General features: G+C 44.7%; 1 protein-coding gene across 1 annotated transcript in view; it reads left to right on the plus strand.

Annotated features, from left to right (window-relative positions):
* LMBR1L (limb development membrane protein 1 like) overlaps window positions 1–23,851 on the plus strand; it is a 100,081-nt gene that overhangs the window by 977 nt on the left and 75,253 nt on the right. The window lies entirely within an intron of this gene.

Consider the following 23,851-nt stretch of genomic DNA (forward strand, 5'->3'; position numbering starts at 1 on the left):
TAAGTTGGCTGCAACCAAATTAGATCATTCCCCATCATCGACGTGGACCTGGAAGGGGAATAGTAATTAACGCCGCCAGGACTTCTGCAGGAGCAGGTTAAGCTGTATCGGCTGTATCCTGCGCCCAAGTCTCCCGGCGGCGATTTCACTCACACTCTGTAGGGGAAAGGAGAGGTTAGAGCTAAGGTCTGTGCACACACTCGCCTGCCATCACCCTCCAAAACAAGCAAGGAATGCCAGGATGGCAGAGACTCTCTTAATAAAAAGTGTTCCAATGACTGTAAAAGGCAGCGAATATAGTCCGTGTAGACTGATCTGTCCTAATGGGCCAGTTTGGACTATAATCAGTGTTAGGCCCCATTCACACTAGAACGTTTTACTGGCTATTTTGGCAAAATGCTCAAACGCTAGCGATTTTGAAAGCGCTAGTGTAATAAAACCCTATGGGCCCGTTCTTACTTGGGCGATTTGTGTTAATCGTCGGCGATTAGTGCAAATCGGCAAACATGTAGCCTGCACCATTTTTAGGTGATTTTCCGGTGATCGTGTTTCAGTGCTATAGAAGCGCAAAATGCGATCACGGGAAAATTGCTGCAGTGTCCAGTTTTTTTTTTTTTTTTTTCCCCACGTGAAATCGTGGAAAAATCACTCCCGCAAAGCGTTTTGCGCTTTTAAGTGTGAATGGGGCCTTAGTAGTTTGGAATGATCACTACTTTCAAACTACTCACGCGTGTGTGTGGTAGTGATGGGTCGTTCGCGAACGAGCCGGCTCTAAGAGCCAGCTCTTTGCTGCGAACGACAAGAGCCGGCTCTCAGTTTTAAAAGAGCCGATGCCTCAGCCGCCCCACACAGCTCTGATTTGCTGTGTAATAAAGGGTGCAGAGGCATGCTGGGAGATGTCCTCCTCGTGCAGCTTGTAGGAGTGTATGGGTCAGAGCAGTAGCAGGAGGGATTAGCCCAGTCAAAGAAGCAGTCTGGAGTTGTCATGGAGACGGGGGCGGGGCTTTTACTCCGATTCTGAGTGGTGTCTAGTGATATTTAATGAAGAGCCGATTGAGAGCCGTAAGAGTCGGCTCTTTAATGGGAGCCGATTCAGAAGAGCCGGAATTCCCATCACTAGTGTGTGGTAGTTACACACTTCCAGGTCCTCAATTTCGAGCATCTGCTGATGATCTGATCGATAGCCGGTCATTGTGCTGTTGAATTCAAATGTGTTTTGATGTAATTCGCAAACTGTCTGGTATTGCTCATTTTATAACGAGGGTGATCAAATGTGTGTACAGAGAATCGTGTAAGGGCCTTTTTCAACTAGCAGCAATCTGATAACAATCGCACAATGTGTGCAATTTTTAGATCGCATAAGTAGGCATAAAAATCGCTAAGAGCTATTTCCATTGATTGCATTTCAATTTTGTTACTAATGCAATTGCATTCTTGAACAATTCCGCTTGTTCTTGCCCTTTTTGTTCTTGAATCGCAAGCAAAAGAAATCTTAAACACAATTTTATCGCAAGCGTCTGCGTTTTGCAATTTATGATGGAAAGCTGCCCTTAGGCAGGGGAAAGAGAAGGTAGGCATCAGAGAGGGATAGGGTAGCATTAGGCAGGGGAAAGAGAAGGTAGGCATCAGAGAGGGATAGGGTAGCATTAGGCAGGGGAAAGAGAAGGTAGGCATCAGAGAGGGATAGGGTAGCATTAGGCAGGGGAAAGAGAAGGTAGGCATCAGAGAGGGATAGGGTAGCATTAGGCAGGGGAAAGAGAAGGTAGGCATCAGAGAGGGATAGGGTAGCATTAGGCAGGGGAAAGAGAAGGTAGGCATCAGAGAGGGATAGGGTAGCATTAGGCAGGGGAAAGAGAAGGTAGGCATCAGAGAGGGATAGGGTAGCATTAGGCAGGGGAAAGAGAAGGTAGGCATCAGAGAGGGATAGGGTAGCATTAGGCAGGGGAAAGAGAAGGTAGGCATCAGAGAGGGATAGGGTAGCATTAGGCAGGGGAAAGAGAAGGTAGGCATCAGAGAGGGATAGGGTAGCATTAGGCAGGGGAAAGAGAAGGTAGGCATCAGAGAGGGATAGGGTAGCATTAGGCAGGGGAAAGAGAAGGTTACAGTTAGGTAGAAGATAGTGTCAGGCTGAGGGTTGGCAGATTAATGTAAGGTGGAGGATGCAAGTTGTAATTGTTTACCACACCACCCAAGCCAAGTTTAATCAAACGTCTGTAGCTGGATGGGGCAAATTGGTAGAACAGATAAATGTTTATCAGGAAAAATACAAAAGCTAAACATTTGCAAGACCTGTGATGGCTTTAGGTGACAGTTTAGGAAGAGTCACTGTAAACACAGTGTAGCTGTTTGTCATGCAGCCTGTTCTCTTCTATGGGGAGGGAGAGGATGAGCAAAAGGTTCCCCACTGTGGAGACACAATAGAAGTGCAGTCATGTCCCTTGTTACTGTGAGGGTGAGTTTAGACAATGTGCATTGGTGCTTAAAGGGGTGGTCCGGGGTGATTAAAAAACAAAATTCTACTCACCGCAGCTCCGTTCCCAGCCGTTGGACCGAGATCCCCTCTGGTGTAGAAGATGACCTTGCCAGGTCGTCCTCTACTGTGCCAGCGCCGCTGTCAATCACACTGACGTCGTCTGGAATGTACTGCGCCGACGCGGTAGTTCTGAGCCTGCGCAGAACACTCCAGATGATGTCAGTGCGACAGAGACCGGCTCTCGTGAGCGTCAGTATCTACGCCGGCGAGGACCCCGGACCAGCGGATGGAAGCTGAGCTGCGACGCGGGACATATCGGCTGCCAGGGGCTGGAGGAAGCCCCGGGTAAGTAGTTTTGTTTTTATACACCTTGCATCTGTCCTTTAAGGTGGCCATACATCTATCGACTTGGCAGGCAATCTGCCATCCACTTCGATAATTTTACAGTAGGCGGGTAGCATCACAAAGCTGATTTTCAATCAATTTCACCCTTAAAGTGAACAAAGCTCCATTTTTAGCACCAAGGGCATCTCATGAAAAATGCTTGCCAACAATATGTCTCATTATTATTATTATTAAAATAAACTTCCATTTTACATTCAAAGTTTAGCAATTAAGTTATATTAGCCTACTTCAGCAGGCATGCCCGTCTGTCCCGGCCGCAGAGATTTCAGGAAGCTAATTGTTGTATTGTAGTCATTGCGAATAAGTAAACAATACATTTTCATCAAGAGAGGGGGGTGGGTAATTAGGACAGTTTCTTTATTGAGATTATCTAGAGTAAATGTGTCAAGATGGCATCACTGACTTCTGTAAATAAGGACTGTGAGAAGGGGAGGGGGGAACATGGCAGCTTCTAGGAGAAATTCTAGTGAAAGAAAGGGTGCTTAGTTCCCTTTAAGTTTAAAGTAAATTTCCAACTGAGATCATGCTGAACTTTTTTTTTTTTTTTTTTTTGTAGGGCTGTGGAGTCGGTACAAAAATCTTCCGACTCCTCGGTTTATGAAGCTCCGACTCCTCTACTTCGACTCCTCCTTAGTCTAATACGTAACAGGGCTGTGGATTTTGTACAAAAATCATCCGACGACTCAGTGTATGAAATCAACGATTCCAACTCTGGGTGCCCAAAATTGCCCCGACTCCTTAACTCCGACTCCACAGCCCTGTTTTTTTTTTTTTTTTTTTTTTTTTTTTTTATTTTAGGTGGTGATTAGCCGGAGCAGTTCTTTTCAGTGCAGGTAGATTTGGGTACAGCTGGCGCCACCATAGACTGTAATAGTAATTACAGCTATAGCGCGCTCAGTGAGTAACATCGGCGCCGTCAGAAGCTGGAAGCTGAATTATATCATTCCCACTATCCATGAAGGTCTGGAAAGGGGAATAGTAATTAACACGGCCCAAACTTGTGCAGAAACAGGATCAGCCATATACAGGTTGTATCCTGCGCCCAAGTCTACCGGCGCCGATTTCAAATGTATGCTGAATAGCTTAGGTGCTTGCAGAGATCTTTTGAATGTATAAAGCTAGGTGCACACCTTCAAATGCTGTCACTCTTAGTACTCGATCGCTTTGGCTATAGTTTGAAACCTGATTCTGTACAAACGTGTTGCTAGCTTTGCATTCTGTTGTTTGATATACAGGATCTTCTCAAAAAATTAGCATATTGTGATAAAGTTCATTATTTTCCGTAATGTACTGTAAGGCCTAGTGCACACCAGAGCGGTTCTGCTGCGGTTTGCGATCCGCTTGCGGGTGTGGATCCGCTAGGGTAATGTATTTCAATGGGCTGGTGTACACCAGAGCGGGAGGCGTTTTGCAGAAACGCATACTCCCGGGCTGCTGCAAATTTTGGATTGCGGATGCGTTTCTGCCTCAATGTTAAGTATAGGAAAAACGCAAACCGCTCAAAAACGGCACTTCAGAGCGGTTTGCCAGGCGTTTTTTTGTTACAGTAGCTGTTCAGTAACAGCTTTACTGTAACAATACATGAAATCTACTACACCAAAAACGCTTCACAAAACCGCAAAATGCTAGCTGAAACGTTACAGAAAAAGAAGAAAAAGCGTTTCAAAATCTGCTAGCATTTTGCGGATCTGCTAGCGGTTTTTGGTGTGCACCAGGCCATAAACATTAGACTTTCATATATTTTAGATTCATTACACACAAAGATGGCGCCTGAGTAGGACGCCTCGGCACACAGGGCTCCGGCTCTTCTGGCTCTTTCCTCCCTTTCCCTTGGTGGCTCACCTGCGCCGGGAGGTCAGAGATGTCCCCCCTGCTCTCCTCATCCTGGGGAGTTTGGGCACGCTGTGCTCCGGAACCTGGATCGCCAGGACCATCGATGCAGCCATTCCTCACTCGGCTGGACAGCACATGGGGCCGCTCCATCGCCAGACGCTAGTGCAGCCGCTCTGAGTTGTCGCTGCTGCCGGGTAACAGGCCGCCTCGCCCCACTGCCAGCCGGGGCACGTTGCGGCTCTTCCAACACTCATGTGTCCACCACGTGGGTGGCCACACCGCCGCTGCCGGGGGAACCAAGAGACGCCGCCCGCTTTTTGAGGGGATGGGGACTGTGCTGCACCACTGCGGATCCTGTCCTGCTCCAGTCGGAGCCTGTGCACTCTGCGACAGGGGGAGATGCTGCTGCGGATGGAGGGAGCTGGGACGTTCTCCGGGTCTGCCTTGCTGCTTGCTGCGGGGCCTCTGCCCATCCCCACCGACGCTGGTCCGCTCTCCCGGGCCCAGGGGTGACCTCCGGGCACTGCTGGCCGCTCCAACACCCGCTGCACTGCCACATATCTCTGCTCGGCCACCCACGTGGAGGAGATCCCCAGTGCGAGAGTGGCTCTGCTGGCCACTCCAGAGGCAGCATCTGCCGACTCCAGCCGGGTAAGCCACCCACGTGGAGGAGCTCCTCTCCTCTGAGCTCTCCCGCAGGCCAGACCTCCCTTGATGAGGCCACTGCCACGAAGATCTCCCCCACATCCAGCCCTTAATTTGCGGCCATATCTGATCACCCCACCAGGTCCCCTCTGCCTGCAACCATCATCGAATGGACTCTGGACCTGACCAGCCCAGACCGAGCACCAAGCCAGGACTATGCTAAGCGTGGCCCCTCTCAGTGATCCCCTCAGTTCGGCTGGGAGCACTGATTATCGGACTGTACACAATCTGCAGTCCTAAAGGGGACTCTCTCTCTCTCTCTCTCCTCTTTTTAGCTATCCATTCTCTCTTGCTTTCTCTATCCACTCCTTTTCCTTTACACTCTTTTACTTTACACAGCTCTCTCTGTTGCTTTCTCAGTTTCTTTCTCTCTACTTTCTTCCTCTCTACTTTCGTGGACAAATCGGGCACCTGTCTTGTTGGGAGAGTGTCGCTGTGTAGCGTCCAGTGCCGAAAATGGCAGTGCTCATATCAGCTCTCAGGCTGCTCCTCCAGTCCCACTCTTTTCTGTCCCTGCTATCAATGTATGCTTTGCTATGTTTTGTATTTACGTTAAATGTACGTGTGTGCTGCAATGCTCTGTTTGCTTTTTATTTTTGTTTTTATATTTTATACGTATGACCCATGCTTGACTGCATGTGATGCTGCACTCTGCTTAATTGTACGCACAAGCTGTAATTTTTTTGTCCTATGTATGCTTGTCCTATGTATGTGCCATGCTTAACTGTATGCTATTTCTTGTCTCTTCACCAACGACCCTGTATGTGCCAAAACCAATTCCGGGTACAATCCACCGGTTGTACTTGGCGATAATAAATTCTGATTCTGATTCTGAAGTAGTTCAAGCCTTTTATTGTTTTAATATTGATGATTTTGGCATACAGCTCATGAAAACCCAAAATTCGTATCTAAAAAAAATTAGCATATTTCATCCGACCAATAAAAGAAGAAACGTGTTTTTGAAACAAAAAAAAAGTCATCCTTCAAATAATTATGTTCAGTTATGCACTCAATACTTTGTCGGGAATCCTTTTGCAGAAATGACTGCTTCAATGCAGCGTGGCATGGAGGCAATCAGCCTGTGGCACTGCTCAGGTGTTATGGAGGCCCAGGATGCTTCGATAGCGGCCTTAAGCTCATCCAGAGTGTAGGGTCTTGCGTCTCAACTTTCTCTTCACAATACCACAGATTCTCTATGGGGTTCAGGTCAGGAGAGTTGGCAGGCCAATTGAGCACAGTAATACCATGGTCAGTAAACAATTTACCAGTAGTTTTGGCACTGTGAGCAGGTGCCAGGTCATGCTGAAAAATGAAATCTTCATCTCCATAAAGCCACCGCTCAGGCCCTGCTGGGCCGATTTGAATAATATTTAATAAAATATATATATATAAATTATTTTTTTAACGCGCAGCTAGCACTTTGCTAGCTCCGATCTCCGCCGCGCCATGGCGACGGGGAAAGCCCTCAAGGATTTCCTGATGGGCACAGGCGGTGATCGGAAGGGTGGGTGGGAATCGGGAGAGGGGGGGGGGGGGGGGGGAGTTGTGTATCATGTAGCTAGCGCTAGGCTAGCTACATGGTTTAAAAAAAAAAATTAGGTGTAAAAAAAACTGTGCGGCTGCGCATAATCAAACCGCCCAGCAGGTTAAAACCATAAAAGGCTTGAACTACTTCACTTGTGTGTAATGAATGTAAAATATATGAAAGTCTAATGTTTATCAGTACATTACGGAAAAGAATGAACTTTATCACAATATGCTAATTTTTTTTTTTTAGAAGATCCTGTAAACGTTGGCTCCTCAGCCTGAATGGCTGACATATCCTTGAACGCATCTTAGATGGTTCTCAGCTTTACTGCACTTTCAGTTTTGAATCCAAAATGATAGGAAGGCAGCTGAAGCTGCTGTAAATTCTGTAGCTGGGCTACAGGACACATTATTGAATGGTAAACCAAGGAGTTTGGCTAATGGCACATGACATGAAATGTAGCATTTGTTCTTTCTGCATAAGCGATAGATGCTGTGTCTGTGCCAGAAATTGACCTTTGTGCTATATACTCGGTTGAGTGTTCATATTGACATTCACAGAGAATGGTTAATAAATTAGTTTTTCTCCACTGCCTGATCATTGATTGCTGACTTGGCGGATAATTGAATGCTATCTATATACACAGAAACATCTTTAAGGCCCAGTGCACACCAAAAAGCGCTGTCGTAATCCCAAACGCTCAGCGCTTTTTGAAGTAATTCTCCATGATGATTATAGGCACGAGCCTAATAAAAAAAAAAAAAAAAAAAAAATAGATAGATCTATCTATCTTGGAAAATAGCTTTGCTCTAGTGAAATTTTTTTTTTTATTCCCTCACCCCCCCACTTTCTTATACTTTTACATTGAGGCTGAATCGCCTCAGAGTTCTGCTGGAGCCGCGTTTGGTGAAAAAAATTGCTCTGTTGTGATCTATCCCATTCTAAGGGCTGGTGCACACCAAAACCCGCTAGCAGATCCGCAAAATGCTAGCAGATTTTTAAACGCTTTTTTTTTATTTTTATGAGGCGTTTTGCTAGCGTTTTGCGGATTGCTGCTGCGGTTTTCAGTATAGTAGATTTCATATATTGTTACAGTAAAGCTGTTACTGAACAGCTTCTGTAACAAAAACGCCTGCAAAACCGCTCTGAAGTGCCGTTTTTCAGAGCGGTTTGCGTTTTTCCTATACTTAACATTGAGGCAGAAACGCATCCGCAATCCAAAAAATGCCTCACCCAGGCATTTTTCGTTTCTGCAAAACGCCTGCCGCTCTGGTGTGCACCACCCCATTGAGATACATTGACCAAGCAGATCCGCAGCCGCAAGCGGATCTGAAAACGCCCAAAAAGCCGCTCGGTGTGCACCAGCCCTAATACATTAGCCGAGCGCTTTTTAAAGCACTCTTGGTGCACACCAGCCCTCACTTGAGATGCTGGCTATCCAAGTTTTCCTCATTGCTCACTGAATTTTTTTGAATGTGCACAGCACCTGTGTGTGGGCTCCTATCAGCATGGAAATCTTTAAATGCCAGGATTATAAATTTATTGCTGAACTATGGCCATTGTTGTGACCAGGGCTGTGGAGTCGGAGCAATTCTGGGTACTCGGAGTCGGGAAAAAATGTGTGCATGCGCACTACGCCTGACAGGCTCAACTTCCTGAACTCATAGCAGAAGATCCAGGTGGTGGAGGACAGCGAGGGACTGATCAGCGTGAAGGGGGCTGGAGGAAGCCCCAGGTACGTATAAAACTTTAATCTCTCAGGTATACTTTAAGTTACACCATTGTACTATACTCTACATATGCACTCCCCACAGAGCTGCAGGGAATCAACTGAGAATGTTGTGCACATTGAACACAGGTGTTTAATATCACCCATAAACCTGGTTCAGATTGTACCTGAAGAATGTGTAATAGAGGAAGAATCGCCTCATTCCCCTGCACATCACTCTTACATGTACCCACAGTCACATTGCCTGGGGCCTGATAGATGTTCTTGTCTGTACCTACCTTCCACAAGTACTCTTTCCAAGGACTAGTTTTAGTCTATGACTAAAAGTATTAGAGGCAGAAGATCAGCCAGATAGCCAGGTAACTGGTATTGTTTAAAAGGGAATAAATATGGCAGCCTCCACATCCCTCTCACTTCAGTCGTCTTTTAAAATTCCTAAGCGTTGGCAGTTAGGAGATGCATTTTATGTTGCATACTTTCAATCAACAAGATTGTAATATGCAAATTAGAGGAGTCGGTGGAATCCTAAATGTCGGAGTCGGTGGATTTTTGTACCGACTCCACAGCCCTGGTTGTTACTAGTCTGGGGCAGAAGTATATCTTCCATTGACTGCTGTCTGATCAGTGCCCACAGAATTGATTTCCTGCAGGATTTGAAATGGGAAGGAAGGGGGAGGGAGTTTGTTGCTGGACCAGAAATGAGAAATTGCCTCAGGACTGAGCAGATGGATTCTTCATTTCCTACAGGATGGCTTCAGGACATACAGGTGGTCACCCTTTTCTCTGTAGTTTTAAAAAAGCAACAGTACGACTGATGCCATTGGTTTTATGCATTCTTAAAGATGAGCTTTAACCTAGGATTGAAGTTCATCCCAATCGGTAGCTGATACCCCATTTCCCACACAAAATCTTTACCTTTTCTCGAATATATCACCATGGGGTCTGTATGGCTGATATTGTAGTGAAACCCTTCCCACAGTGACTTCATGACCTTGGTCCTGACAGTTTTCTGTCTGGGAACCATGTTGCATTGTGGGAAATAACAGCAGTTTCCAACTGCCAAGCAAACCATATCTCTGTGTGTGTGACAAACATGGTGGTAAACTGCTCCCCTGCGAACATCTATGGGCAGCCTGGCCCTCTACTACTTGCGGGTCGCAATGTCTCGCAGTAGTATGCATGCACTGGTCTGGATGCGTTCATTAGTACGCATGCCCGGCAGTGCGTGTCCTTGATTGCGCGCCTGTGGCCGGGCAGGCTTCGTGACGTCACGCTCGTGCGCAAAGAGTGCCTGGCCACAGGTGCGCAATCCAGGACGTGTACCGCCGGGCCAGGGCATGCGTACTGATGAATGCATCCGGGCCAGGGCATGCGTACTAGTGCAGGACATTGCGACCCGGAAGTAGTACAGGGCCAGGCTGCCCATAGCTTCGCGGTGAGCATTTCGCCTATGCAGGCGAGCTGCTAGCATTAATCACTAGTCGAGATCACCTGGCAGGACTAAAGATGTCGCCACCATTGATTCATTTCAGAATGTAAATCAGGGAGAGGAAAGATTTTGCAATAGGCAAAATATAGACTAAATCTATAAATGAATATTAAAAAAATTAACACTACAGTTCCTCTTAAATTGGCCATGGTATGCGCCAGAAAAATAAGACTATCCAGTGAAAGTCAGTTCTGTGAGTTGTAGCCGCTGTATAGTTGCAGTGGTCTGTAGTGCAGTAGACAAGTGATATGCAGGTGAAGGAATTTCCTGTTTCCCTTTGGCTCAGTTTATATATGTGTTTAAAGGAATACTATCGATTCACATATTTTTTTTCAATTGACACAGGAATTGTTTGGGAAGTGCTGCTAAGTACTGGTGTATACATTTTAGTAGCAACTTCTTTGTTTACTGTTAGCAAAATACATTCAAAGTTTACTGACGCCAAAACTGAGCTGACTCAGCCATGAGGAGAGGGGAAATTCCCCTCACACTTGATCAGTTAACTCTATGGCCTAGTGCACACCAGAGCGGTTCTGCTGCGGTTTGCGATCCGCTTGCGGGTGCGGATCCGCTAGGGTAATGTATTTCAATGGGCTGGTGCACACCAGAGCGGGAGGCGTTTTGCAGAAACGCATACTCCCGGGCTGCTGCAGATTTTGGATTTTTTTTGCGTTTCTGCCTCAATGTTAAATATAGGAAAAACGCAAACCGCTCTGAAAAACGGCACTTCAGAGCGGTTTGCCAGGCGTTTTTGTTACAGTAGCTGTTCAGTAACAGCTTTACTGTAACAATACATGAAATCTACTACACCAAAAATGCTTCACAAAACTGCAAAATGCTAGCTGTAACGCTACAGAAAAAGAAAAAGCGTTTCAAAATCTGCTAGCATTTTGCGGATCTGCTAGTGGTTTTTGGTATGCACCAGGCCTTAGTGTAGCTCTGTGTGTGACAGAGAGAGAGCTCCCAAGAGCTGCAGTTTCTGTGTCCTGTGTTTCTGACTGAAGTGTCTGAAGAGAGCAGAGGAAATGTAACTACCGGTAATTCTCACAGCTTTTTCATACTGTTTTTGCTTTTAGAGTTTGATATTTGCTTTCTGTAGTCTGATATGCAACTCTGGCTGTGCATTGAAGCAGACACCCCTTCTGCAATTGATTTGTCCCAATATAGCTAAATCCTACCCTCAATAAATTACAGTTTTTGCCTCTGATATTTAACATGAAGAGTAGGAAAATATTTACACAGCTACTTAGACATTATTTGCACACTGTCATTTTAGAACACTTGGGTATCGATGGTATTCCTTTAACTGAAGGAATTTTTGCAAACCAATGCCACGTGCATTTAAAAAAAAAAAAAAAAAAAAAAAAAATCTCTTTTGTCTGTGTGGACCCAGTACATGCTAATGCGCATGAAAATGCACAGTAACTGATCAGTTAACATGTGTGCGGTTTTATTCACTGTCCACCTAGCCTAAATGTACTAAAAAAATAGGATTGTACTAATATATGTTCGGTGTTCTCCCCAGAAATTTTTTTTTCCAACCGGGTGGCATGAAACAGTAGCCGGGTGGGGCACGATGGGGGAATGCAGGGCTGGTCCAACTTTGCTTACAGCATAGGAGGAGCATAAGAAGAGCCGATGATGGAATCAGCTGGGTGGAGCACCCAGCTAAAAGTGCCTGGGGAGAACACTGATGTTTGAGTCTTGACATATTGTTTCCACCTTTCCACACCTGCAGGCAAATCTACAAGTGTAAATTTGACTGGTCTGATTTCAAACAGCATAATTTTGCATTCAACTTACACGCTAGCTGGAATTATTGGCATGTTATTGACCATATCTAATAAGTTAATCCCTATGGACAGTTGGGGCTGTCAGTTGCCAGTTGTCCAACCATACTGCTGGACACTGTTGTTTGGCCAATCGTTACTCACTCAGCAGTGATTTCCTGTACCACCGCCTCTCCTAATGTTGGCAAACACTAGAAGGTCATAGAAGACTGACAAACTCTAAACTTTCCACTGTCTGCTATTCGTGTGAACGTGGTCTTCTAATCCTGTTCAGTGGCCGGAAAGTGTAATGGTTAAGGGCTCTGCCTCCGACACAGGAGACCTGGGTTCTAATCTTGGCTTTTCCTGTTCAGTAAGCCAGCACCTACTGAGTGCGCCATTCAGCTCAAGCGCTTTGTCTGCCAGGAGAAAAGTGCAATATAAATGTCTTGCCTTGATCCTTTAATCAGCACTTGCAGAGATGTGGACATGCGGATGCTGCCATACATGGTCCAGCAACATTTAGGTCATTGCAGCTGGCAAAATCTGGTGATTTTAGTATGCTGAGTTCACCTGAATGTGAATGTTTGAGAGGGAACGAGTGAGGAGGCATTGTTAGCTGAATAGGTCTGGGGATGCCTTCATAAATCTTGAATACTCCTTTTGACTATACAGTAAATGGTCAGATTGGGTTTCCTTTATCTGATATTTATGAGCAGCCAGCTAGCGGTAATTCTCTGTGCGCCTTGTTTGACTGACCGACCTCTTTTATTTACTACGCATGACTTAAGCTCAAGATACATCACTAGACCTCACAGGGAAGCTAGACATACATTATGCAGCTTTTGTAATATAAACATAATTGAATCTAGCACACTCAATGTATATTCTTTCATTTTGTCGACTGAACGTTGAATGGGAGCAGACAGAGCTTGGGAGAACTGCAGGCAGCAGAGGCGAGACTCCTTAGCTTTGCAGTGCAGCAAGGGGCTGTGGTGGAGACTGGAGAGTAGGATAGTAGATCAGGTCACTGCTGAGATCTTATCAAATATCGGTGGAACAACAGGCAAGATGGTGAATATCAATCTTTTACACACATGGCACATGTATGCCTGCCTTATAGACTAGTTGTGTGATCATTGTTTTTTTCTAGTCTCATGGATGACCACTTTGCTCTTCCATAGTAATGAATAGAATGTGTTATTTGTGCTTGAAAGCTTTTCTCACTGTAGATGGAAGTACAGTCCATTGGGCTGCATCTGTCAGAAGCAGCTCATCGCTCACTGGGTTTTGTAAACACTTAGAAAAGCGTGCTAAGGGAAGTTACCACAATGAAAACAGTGCATGTTGAGGATTGGCAGTTTTACCTTAAAGGGAAGATCCAAGGTAAAAAACAACATTCTACTTTCCTGGGAAGAAAATAATTTTGGTTGCAGTTGATATAAATCTGCAGTTTTTCTACTTCCTGCTTTCATGGAAGCAGGTATAGGGTTAACATCCTGTGTTTAGAAAGTAGCAGCTCTGCCTGGCAGAGGAGATTCCTGAGCTGACACAGCTGAAGGGATCAAATTACAGTGGTGCTGCTTGGTCACAGATGAGGTAATTAGACAGGCTAAACTCTCTAAATACATACAGGGTGCATTTCTGTTTTCTTTCTGTCCTGTGCAAGAGTTCAGGTTCAGCCGGTTTCCCCCTCAAAACCACCAATGTGATTGAGGCCTTAGTGCTCAAAAACAGTGTTTTCTATAAAAAGACTTAGTTCACATTACGCAGCGCAGGTGGCTGTGCTTGTACATTATGCACGGCATGTGTGTTTGCTGTCCATTGCAGTAGTGCTCCCATTCACTGATATGAATAGGGTAGCGCTACATTTTTGACAAACCTGTATGCAGCAGTGCGTTACAATAACAATTATCTGCAGCACATAAGTGAGGACGTCAGACAGTGCAGTCTGTGCTTTTTGTGTCCTTGCTCATTGCACACTATGGGCTTGATCCACTAAACCATGATAACTCCTATCATGGCCATTCTCGTGTGCATTTTCTTATGATGTGCAATCGCGAATTTCCACGCGAAAACCGAGTTTTCATGGGAAAATTTGATCGCACGCAAATGTAAAAAAAATGCACGCGAAAACTGCCGTGATATGAGTTATCACATTTTAGTGAACCAAGCCCTATATGTGTTGCTGAAATGGTGTGAACAAGGCCTACGGATAGGTTCACAGTGGGATGTTGCGGAGCTGCGTTATAAATTCTTATTAATTGGCTTACTGCACTGCAATCCTAAGTCTATGTAATGCTCACAATGCGAAATTAGAGTTGCATTGCAATGTGTAGCATTATGGTAACGCACTGCTGCAGTTGTTACCTCTAAACGCAAGTTACCAGGTAAGGAAAGCTTGCTTTTCATTGCCTGTATTCTTTACTGTACATACTGTATGCGATGGTAACGCAGCGTTAATGTGTCACCACCTTTTTATTTTTGTTTGTTTTTGTTTGCATTGTAATGCTGTGTTGCGACTTTAATGTCTCATCACAACGCAACGTCCCACTGTGAAGAAACCCTAAAAGTTCTTGTCCTGCTAGGCCAGGCCCTCCAGCTGTTAACCACCCTGGCGTTCTATTAAGATCGCCAGGGTGGCTGCGGGAGGGTTTTTTTTAAATTCAAAAAAAACTATTTCATGCAGCCAACTGAAAGTTGGCTGCATGAAAGCCCACTAGAGGGCGCTCCGGAGGCGTTCTTCTGATCGCCTCCGGCGGCCAAAAGTAACACGGAAGGCCGCAATGAGCGGCCTTCCGTGTTTTGCTTACTTCGTCGCCATGGCGACGAGCGGAGTGACGTCATGGACGTCAGCCGACGTCCTGACGTCAGCCGCCTTCCGATCCAGCCCTTAGCGCTGGCCGGAACTATTTGTTCCGGCTGCGCAGGGCTCAGGCGGCTGGGGGGGACCCTCTTTCGCCGCTGCTCGCGGCGGATCGCCGCAGAGCGGCGGCGATCGGGCAGCACACGCGGCTGGCAAAGTGCCGGCTGCGTGTGCTGCTCTTTATTTCATCAAAATCGGCCCAGCAGGGCCTGAGCGGCACCCTCTGGCGGTAATGGACGAGCTGAGCTCGTCCATACCGCTAAGGTGAACTATAAGTCCCACAATGCATTGCAGGAGTCTGACACCCACAGTCATGACTCATAAAGGCAAATGCATTGTGGGACTTGTAGTTTCGTAACAGCTGGAGGGCCGAGTTTGCCCATGCCTGTGCTAGGCAGTGTGATACGATCACAAAAGCTAGTGGTCACTAATGTATCAGCAGTTCCTGCAGACAGATAGTAAAGACTTGCATTGCACGGTAGGCAGGCTTTATTGTAGGAATGAATGACCACTTTTGTGATTTGCATCCTCTTTCTAACTGGTGTAAATAACCACAGTCTTCCTGGTACACTCCTGAAAGCTTAGTCAGCCTATTGTCACTTGTTTGGTTCCCTGTCACTGCTTATGGCCTTTTTTATAATCCTGTATATTGCCTTGTGGACCTGCCACGCCAGTATACCAGCAAGTGTGACGCGTTCATTTGACAGCTAGATATTCCTATTTACGTAATCAGACTTAGACAAATATTACTGACGCTTCTAACCCAGAGGTAAGGTTACTGAATAAACTGGTGCTATGTGAAAGCATGCAGTTACATTAGATGCAAGTGCTGAAAGGTAGCCTTACCAGAAAGGTTTTCTTATGTCAGGATTGCGTCCTAAGATCACTTTTTTTTTTTTAATTCTTGAGCTGTCCTATTGCTCACTGTTCCACCCCTGACCCCCTCCCTCCCCATTCTCCATTCTGCCCCCTCTGCTGCCTGTAATTACCCTCCGGAACCCTCTTCCGGTCGGCTGGGCATCCTGCATCTGCTTCATGCGCAGAACGCTCCCGGGTGTGGTTGTGTAGTTTTAGAACACATGCAGCCAGGCCAGCACAAGCGCAGTCATGCCCGGCCAACTGGAAGAGGGTGAAGGAGGGCATTTACAGGCAGCAGAGGGTAGAGAACGTGGGGGGGATAAGCAGTGAGAATCAGGACAGCTCATATATGACACCCCCCTCGTTTCTTATATTTATTTGGGCTCTGGTATCCTTTAATCAATACCAGTTGCCTGGCTATCCTACTGATCCTCTGCTTCTAATACTTCTAGCCATACACCCTGAACAAGCATGCAGCAGATCAGCTGTTTCTGACCTTATTGTCAGATCTGACTAGATAAGCTGCATGCTTGTTTCTGGTGTGATTCAGACACTACTGCAGCCAAATACATTCAAAAAGGAAATGTGGCAGCCTCCATATAATATATACTGTATAAGTAAACTGCCTTACAGTATACCTGGCCTAAGGTAAAGCTGCACAGAGGTAAGCTCTCGGTTCAGTTTTCCAGCTATTTGTTTCATGTAATCTCTAGACCATACTGGAGGAGTTAGATTCCAAGGTGAGGAAGCAAAGCAAGGATTAATAGAAGGTAGAAGCTTTGTTGCAACATGTTTAGATATCTATAGTTTACCAGTTTGGTTGGTTTGATGTGTGCCGTAATGTATAAAGTTTTTCACATTCACGGTTTCCTTTATGTGACACCTGTATGACCCTTATGTTGGCTTTCACAGCTGCACAAAAGATCAAGGTATATGGGCTCAGCGCTTGAAGTGTCTGCAAGGTTGCTACAATACTCACTCCAATATTTGGCATAATTGACAATCATTGTAAGAAGCAGGAATTTGTTTACTTCCTACCTATGATTTTGAGGTTGGAACTTGTTCTTTGAAGTCCAACAGCAGAGGTATTGTAGCCTTGTTCACATCAAGCTGGAGCCCTGGTGATATGTGACCTGCTACGTTCCTCCTTGCTGCCCAAGTTTTGGTCCCATATACTGCAGGGCACTTTCAGCAGTCTTGTGGAATAAAGGCGTGAATGGTCACAGCTGTTTTTGTTGCCCAAAGGTGCCCTACAAATAGTATCTGGCTGGTGGTTTTGGCATTTTGATTGATCAGTGGACATTTTATCTTTTTATAAATCACATTTGTAACACCTGTATGATTTAGGCAGGGATCACATTCAGGGCTGTGGAGTCGGTACAAAAGTCTTCCGACTCCTCGGTTTATGAAACCACGACTCCGGGTACCCAAAATGGCTCCGACTCCTCGGCTCCGACTCCTTAGTCTAATTAACAGGGCTGTGGATTTTGTACAAAAATCATACGACTCCTGATTCCGACTCCTGAGTTTATGAAATCAACTACTCCGACTCTGTGTGCCCAAAATTGCTCCGACTCCACAGCCCCGATCACATTTGCCTAAATTGTAGGTGAAAATGCAAGTAATGCTTTCCTATAAGCCTGTTGTGTTTTCTGACATGCTCTGCAATTTAAAACAAATAAAAATAAAAGCTGCAACCTACACTACAGATCGGACATGTTGAAAATAATGGATCTGACAGTAAATCTGTTGGAAATAATGGATCTGACAGTAAATCTGTCAGAAAAATGGATTGGGTGTACCTAGCATAAGCCGGTGTTCACTGAAAATCGCTTGCAGGGGAGCTTCCTTCAGACACATATGTTTCATCTGCTTGAACATGACCGCTATGAACAAAGAACTAGACTATATATTTTATTGTAATAGTATGTTGGTGTCAAAGTTCTTGTTGCCACATAATTTTACTCATCATGGTCCCCTTGTGTAATTTTCTGCAGTCTGGGCAAATCCAAGCCCAGACAACTTCAGTTGTAATAACAATGATTTTTTTTTTTTGTTCATGAATATCCTTTGCCATGTAATTGCTGACAGCTAGTTTTATAAAAAGTGGAAGTGATTCCTGCAGGATGTCTGCTTTCCTGCTCTGTACTGTTGCCTGGCACGTGACACAGGCAGTCTTTCGGGGTCAGTATGATGCATCGTGTGCATATTGTCTGTATGTCTCTGACCTCATGCAAACCTGTAACCTGAACTGGCACGAGGCTGGCGAATGGCAGAATACTTGAGGAGAGGCCAAGGTGCTGCTGTCCTGTTTACTAGATGTCTTGCAGTATGTTGAGACTAGTCTGTTGCTCGTCCTCCATGTATAGTGCAGCTGTGTTCTGTTTTATATCACCTGCTCTTAATAAAAATCCTTTAACTTTATTTTTTTTTTTTTTTTTTTTGTAATATCCGATCATATGGTAAAGGAAATGGAGGTTGCGTTTTTATGTTCTGCAATAGTAATTAAATGCAGACTTCGGTGTATTAGACACAAAGTCCTGGGTTTTGCTGGGATCTGTGTGCTGAATAGCCAAATTCTCTGCATACCTTGTGAATGACAGTGTGCATGTTTCCCGACTGCCAGACCATCCCCGAATCCACCACATTCACTTCTCTACTGGCTTATCTCGCTTTTTTTATGCTGCTTTTCTCATCTTTAAATAGTTTCATCCATTTGTCCTGTAATATATAAAACATGCCTTGTACAAAGCAGTGTTCTGTGCCAAAGAAGCGTGCCTGCTTAGATTCCCTGATAAATAATGGTGTTATTTGGTATATGAGGCGTGTGGAGCCTGACCAGGGAGTCGCTCAGCGTGATGGAGAGGGGACTCTGTGTTACGCAGGCTGAATGCAGTGAAGGAGAGACGGAAACCAGGCAGTTTCCAATTGGTCTATGTGTTGCTGCATTGCTGTGCCCAGACACCTAGAGGTCATGGAATTCCTCCTCAGTCTGTTGTGTCCCTGTCCCCAAGCAGTCTGCATTTCCAGCTGTCTGTGCATGAAATGCTTGCTTATCTCATGCTGGGCAGTGCCTGCTGCTATTTATCGGGTAGCAGAGAGCATTTTTATGATGTGGATCTCATTTTGGTTGCATTTTTTTTTTCCATAGCATGAACATCACCTGCTTTGTTTTGTATGAGAAGATGCATACTATGACTTCCAGATGACTGTATTGGTTAAGTTGTGTGTCCGACATTCATCCTTTGTTTTTGCTGGAACTCAAATATAGCATTGAGCCATTTACCAAGGGATCCAAGCTAAAAGCATGTCACTCCCCCAGTTTCATGTACCAGTTTTTGAGTTGTGATAATTAATTTCACATTTAGTTAACAATCGAATGGATAGCGTTCTCTAAAAGTGACCTTACATTGAAATAAAAATGTAACGTGGCCTCTGGGATATGCATCCAGCACCATGCTGTGCTGTTGCTGTCTGTTATCTTTTAAAATCCTTTAGGGCTGGACCCTCTAGGGTGATTTTGGGCTAGTGGGTAATTCCCAAAAACACCATGCCAATGAAAGTGGGTGGTGGGGAACCCACTAGTGCGATTGCGATTAGGGGTAATTGCAGGACATGTAGCATTCTGAACGCGTTGTCGTTCAATGCTAAAGAATATAAGTGCTGCAAGAATTGCTTTTCAAAGCAATTTTGCAACACTTTGGGGGGCCGAGCGATTGCAATTTAGATAAAACTTTAGAATACTCACCCGATGTTTGGATTTCCTGCTTCTGCTCATAGCCCCGCCCCCTAAAGAAAGTTGTCATAGAGAAGCACCTATGACCTCTTCCTTTAGGGGGCAGGGCTACAGATGGAAGTTGGACACCTGGTAAGTATAATAAAATTATTTTATCTTTTTTAAAGTGTGAACCGCTAATTGGAAACACTGTACAGCGCTTCTGAGCGTTGGGTAAATGCAATTGTGCTAAGAATTCCTGCACACAGCACTGCAGCAATTTTTTTTTTTTGTTTTTTTTTTTGTTTTGCGCTGTGATTTTCTAGTGGGTTCCAGGCCTAACCGTCAATTCCGGCCTGAGATGTCACATGTGAATGTTAAAACTCTGACGCAACAGATACTATGTTCATTGCGGCACAATCGCATCAAAACACAGTGCAATTATAATACAGTGGGGCTTTTCATGCTGGTAGTTTTGTGGTGTGATGAATCCTGATAGAATAACGTACATCACTGCTATCCTATATTTCAGGATTTGCAAGGTGTGTACTGTATATAGTATGACAGAAGCCAAAGAGAGGAAGAATTGGTGTATGCACCCTTCCTGTTTTGTGGTAATTGGCTGGGCATCACTCACAACACATTTGTAAAGGCAGTTCAGCACAGGAAATGTGTATGTTTTCTTACAAATGTGTAGTGTGAACAAAGCATTTGAGTGACAGTAGTAGTCAGCACCATCCCTAAGTGACACATTTTTGTGTGTGGGGGGGCCGGTAAAAAAGCCACCGGGGGCCGTATTCGGCCCACGGGCCTTAGTTTAAAGACCACTGCTGTATGGTATAACTTGTGTCCTCTCCCTCAGCAAGCCACCAGGATGGGTCTCTTATCCCAGTGTCTTTTTGTTCCTGCAGGAATTTCAGAGTACATTCTTGCAATGTACACTATTTCCATCAAGCAACTGTAAAATGCTGCTGAAAATGAATTGCATGGTTTTTGTGGCGAGTGGGGCAGTCTTTTCTGTTTACTAGTCAGCAACAAAATGAGGCCTTTCTTCAATTCCCAAAGCTGCGGGTGTAACTCTAAATACATGTTTTACTTTTTCTTTCCTAATTTGTGAAGATGAATGGAACACAGGGATTATCAAGGTAAACAGAATAAAAAAATAATAATCAGGAAAATCTCATCATGGTGCTTTGCCTGAACTGGCAGTGGATTATTATTATTTTGTTTCATCCAGGCGTCTGGTATCCGTTAAATGGGATTGGGGGCAGGGCTGTTATTTTTTTTTTTTTTTTTTTTTTTTTTTTTTCCACACAGATGGGCATTACTTTGGGTTAAAGGCAGGTTGGAGAACTATGTCAATAAGGATTTGGGAGACAGGTTCATAATTGTATGTCATGCCAAATTATAGTAAGGCTTTAATAAAGCCCATGTACTTCTGCCCTGCCCACATTAAGAAACAATTTCTCAATGCTTCATATAATTTTTTTTTTCTTCTTTCTTTCCTTAAACCAATGTGTACATCCACTGAGGAGGGTGTGGGAAGGGTAAATGCTTTATTGCACACTAACTGGCCAGGAATTAATAATGAGATTTTGTTGTGGCAGCTAAAAAAACAAAGCCCTAATTCAGGTGTGTGTGGTTTGTATGCTTATTTTGTGGAGTATATTATAATTTTGCAATCCACAAAGGTATCTTTTGGCTAGCTGTACTAATGTCAGTTGCAGCTACAGTATGTTAGACTAAACAGCTGTGTATGAACGGTCTCCCACCCCACCCTTTTACCCCAAGCACATTATTGCCCACAGAGGCACTAGCCAGTTTTTTATCTCTGCATCTCCAAGAGTATAAAGGGAAGGGTGGGGGTCAAATGATGGCTCTGCTCAGAGGCAGAAACTCTGTTTTCCACTTTTGTGCACAGATCTCTGGCTTGTTAACTAACTCTTCAAAATATGACCTTGGTGTGAACAATGGAATAGTCTATTAAATGTTATTTCTAGTGAAAAAATCCAGGCGTGTGCATTTAGAGGGAGGGACTAGCTGATGCTCCTCCCTGACTACCCTATGTAAGTGATAGAGGGAGGAGTTTGGCTGGAACAGTCAATCTGGCTCTATAATTCACCCAAGCAGCATCTGACATTGACACTAGAAGTCAGCAATTCAAACTTGATGGCAAGGTTATAAAATAATTTGTACAAAAAATGTATTTATGTGCAGAAATACCTGTGCACTGAAAATTAAAATTTTCACACTATTGCTTTAAAGCCCCAATTTTAAAAATGGTTTTAAATGCAACCTGCAGGCAATACTATACAACAGTTTCTATTGAGATTCCTAGTTGTGGGTAGCTTAGCCTTGCCCCCTGCCTTCGTGTGACCTGTTGACAGTTCCATACATTGCCAGGGGTAGATTGTACGAATAGTACAGTCACGTTTCTGAGTCACTATCTTTGGGAGACTGTAGTGGCTCAAAGCTGCAGCGAGAGGAAGCGGAAAGATGTCTTTCCACATTGTAGTCCCTGGATGGATGAATTGATGCAGCAGATATTTTTCTTGTTCCTGTTTTTATAATTTGTATACATTTTAAATTTTTATTAAATGCATATAAAAATGTTGCCTGAACTTTGGCTTCAAGTTTTTAAAGCCCATCTAGGTAGATCTTGTATTATAATTATGCCCTCCTCTGATGTCTCCTCTTTGGACATTTTTATATGGATTTCACTACTTACAGTATTTTTAGGTGGCAATGGCAGGCATACTTGTACATTTGGCTGCCTGGTGAAGCTGCTAACAGATTGGCAGTTATTCCATACATTAAAGGGAACCAGAGGTGGAAGGAATATGCAGGCTGCCATATTTCCTTGTAAACGATGCCAGTTGCCTGGCAGCCCTGTTGGTCTTCTGGCATAAGTAGTGTCTGAGTCCAAACCCAGCAACAAGTATATGGCTGATCCTGTAAAACCAGTCAGAGTACCTGATCTGCTGCATGCTTGTTCAGGGTCTATGGCTAAAAGTGTTAGAGACACAGGGTCAGCAGGGCTGCCAGGCAACTAGTATTGTTTTAAAAGGAAAAAAAATTGCAACTACAGCAGCGCCCAGTGTACAATTGTGGGCATGGCCGGAGCCCAAACTTATGTAAAGAGGGCAGAGGTAGGGCTATATTTAGGGGGAGGATTAAACGGAACCCGAGATGAGAGGAATGTGGAGGCTGCCATTCAATACTGTGGTCTATTGCAGCATGCAAATTACCAGGCACAGCACCCTAATGTCCTGCCTGGCAATGGCAGAAGTGCACTTGCTGGCTTTGTGACACTTGTATGAGGATGCACGGAGTATGGGCATTTTTCCACTTTTGCAGTGTTGCTCTATGTGAGTGTTTCACATGAGCGATGAGCTTTATTTCCAATTGCGAACGCGGCTCCTGCACCATTTCCTGAGTGTTTGCGCTTCAACACAAAGTATAAGGAAATCTCCAAGTGCTTGAAAAAGCACTCAGCGATTGCCCTGGGGTTTTTTTTTTTTTTTTTTTTTTTATATGTGAACATGCCTATCTGTGAGCTTTCCTCATTGTTGCTGTTTACAGAGTCCTTCGATTCCGTAACCCTGAGGCCCCATTCACACTTAAGCGCAAAATGCCAGCGATTACTGCTGGTCTTTTGCAGGAGTTATTTTTTTTTTATTTTTTGCGATTTGACGCGGAAAAATCACTGGACACTGCAGCGATTTTCCGGCGATCGCGTTTAACGCTTCTATAGCACTGAAACGTGATCGCTGGGAAGTCGCCTAAAAATGGTGCAGGCTACGCATTTGGGTTTGGCGATTTGAGTTGATCGCATGGGGATTAATGCAAATCGCCCAAGTAAGAATGGGCCCATAGGGTATCATAGCACTAGCACTTTCAAAAGTGCTTGAGTCGTTTGCCGAAAATCCCTGGCAAAACGCTCTAGTGTCAATGGGCCATAAAGTGGGTTATTCTGTTATTTCTGTGCACTGTTTGCTGATCCTTGAGGACTGGTTCAGACGGGTGGTAAGTGTGGCGTTTTCAGGGAACGATGAAAGTGATCAAAAGCTGTTCCGTTCAAGCATAATTCATTTTTTTATTTTTTTTTACATGTAGCGTTCAAGACAAGGGTCTTGAACGCTACATGTAGCATCCGTTCAAGTAGATCCGTGCCCGGGGCTTAAAACGTGACGCCGCGAGGAATCACATGGAACCGATGCCGAATGTTTGTTTTTTTTTTTTTTTTTTTTTTTTTGCTTGGTAGTAGAAAAATGTTTTGCATCAGCCGTCCCACAGGAGCCCCTGTGAGTAAGCCCTCATGCTGCTGATGTTGGCAGTGGTTTCAGTATATTTTTTACTATCTAAGCCCATGGTAGGCTTCCTGCAGCCAGCACACTATGGAATATCTTTTCCTGCTGCCAGTCATTATATATTGTTTTCTGATAATATCACTCGTGTCAACAGGCTTCAGCTATTGTTTG

This window comes from Hyperolius riggenbachi, chromosome 2 (genome assembly GCF_040937935.1).
Source record: "Hyperolius riggenbachi isolate aHypRig1 chromosome 2, aHypRig1.pri, whole genome shotgun sequence".
In the NCBI taxonomy this organism is placed as follows: Eukaryota; Metazoa; Chordata; class Amphibia; order Anura; family Hyperoliidae; genus Hyperolius; species Hyperolius riggenbachi.